This window comes from Rhinopithecus bieti, unplaced genomic scaffold (assembly GCF_001698545.2).
Source record: "Rhinopithecus bieti isolate Rb0 unplaced genomic scaffold, ASM169854v2 scaffold_60358, whole genome shotgun sequence".
NCBI classification, from domain to species: Eukaryota; Metazoa; Chordata; class Mammalia; order Primates; family Cercopithecidae; genus Rhinopithecus; species Rhinopithecus bieti.
Window position 1 is genome coordinate 27,309 of NW_016823005.1, and position 2,142 is coordinate 29,450.

Below are 2,142 nucleotides of genomic sequence, written 5' to 3' on the forward strand. Positions count from 1 at the left end.
TGGCGGTGCTTAAAATAATCCCACAAGTAGTTTTGATAAACCTGCCTTCAACCCCCATTGAGACTGCTCCTTAAGAACTCCCATCTGTCTGAAACATTTAATTTGCAGGTATTGGCTGTGGAACGCTAGAGAGGTGGAAATGTTCCTGGACTTATCAAATGACCTAGATTAGAGGCCTTGCTCCGTCATTTACAAATCTTGCGATCCAAGACAGTCACTTAGGCTTTCTCACTTCCCTTCCTTGATTTTAAAAGACCGATAAAATATCTCATAACAAACTTACCAGGATAAAATGAGTTAATACCAAGGCCTGTATAAGATAAAAATAGTTATATAATCACAGGCATGGGTATTACTCTTATTTCTTTTAACTTTCAAGTGTGCTTACTTAACATTAAGAGCTCCTTCACACTAGGTTCTCTCAGCAATTTCGTTATTTTGAAATTTAATGTTACAGGCTCTTTTTCAGATTTTTTTACATTATTGATTAGTTCCAATTGGGTCTTCCTCATTGGTCAAAGATCAAGTCTGCATTCATGTTTGTGTCTAAAGATTGATGCACAATGGGAAAGTTTGTAGAATGTAGGCTAATCCCTGTTGTGATAAAAGTCAGGTCACCAAAGAATGCATTTGGAAGGAGTTCAAAAGTTATTTTCTCAGCCGGAAGCAGTAGTTCATGCCTGCAGTCCCAACACTTTGGGAGGCTGAGGTGGGTGTATTGCTTGAGCCCAGAAATTTGAGGCCAGCCTGTACAACACGGTGAAACCCCGTTTCTACAAAAACAACAACAACAACAAAAATTACCTGGGCATGGTGGTGCACTCCTGTAATCCCAACTACTCCAAAGCTGAGGCAGGAGAATTGTTTGAGCCCAGGAGACAGAGGCTGCAATAAGCTGAGATCGCATCACTGCACTAGCCTGGGGGAGAGAGCAAGACTCTCTCTCTCTCTCTGTCTCTCTGTCTCTCTCTCTCTCGCTCTCTCTCTCTCTCACACACACACACACACACACACACCAAAAAAGAAAGAAAGAAAGAAAGAAAGAAAGAAAGAAAGAAAGAAAGAAAGAGAGAGAGAGAGAGAGAGAGAGAGAGAGAGAGAGAAAGAAAGAAAGAAAGAAAGAAAGAAAGAAAGAAAGAAAGAGAAACACGAAAGAAGGAAGGAAGGAAAAGAAGGAAGGAAGAAGTAAAAAAGAGAAAGAAGAAAGAAAAAGAAAGAAGAGAGAGAAAGAAAGAAAAAGAAGAAAGAAAAAGAAAGAAAGAAAATATATAATTATAATAACTTTACCTTTACTCTCAAATTAGCTATTTATGAGAGGTGTAGAGAATGGTTCTCACAACTAGAAATATTTCTTAAGATAGAGAATTTAGAGAAAATATTTATTTTGTCTCTATTTTCATCTCCCTTTTGCTGCTAAATTACCAAGCATGTTAAAATCTTATCTTCTCTGACTCTTGTTTTAAAGCAAAGAAAACTCTTCACTATTTTAAAAGATTAACAATGTCCCAGATAGATTTATTATTCCTTCAGTATAGAGCATCACTCTGTTGCCATGTTTTACCCTTCCAATTTCAATTTATTTCCTCACCTCAGGGTAACCTCAGATCTTAGATTAATGTCATTTGATAACAGAGTACAATTCTGCATGACATATTCTCAGTTGCCATAGACAATGCTTTGATGAACGCCTTTAAAGTAGAATAAATCTCTAATGCTATAAAACAAATGGCCTTGTATACTTTTGCAACAATAATGAATACTTTTCAGGGGTAAAATGTCAACAAAAATTTCCAAAGGCAATGAAAATAGGACAGTGGTAGTGTTTTTCTCTGTATTAGACTCATGAGGACTATTGTAACTGGTTCCCACTGATGCCACTTTTCTTGGAGATAACAGAGATGAAGGTGTGAATGATGAATGCATGTGCACATATTCAAGTCCATTCTTCAGTCATCAATACTGCAAGAATACTGGGCATCCCTTAATTAGGTAGATTTTACTTCTGAGGATTAAAAAAAAATCCCAGTAATTTACACCATTAAGTTAGAGTTCTATTATATTTTGAGCTGATTATGATGAAGTAATATTCTTTATGAGAGTTGTTCATCAAAATTAAATTTTTTTTTTTTTTTTTTTTTTTTT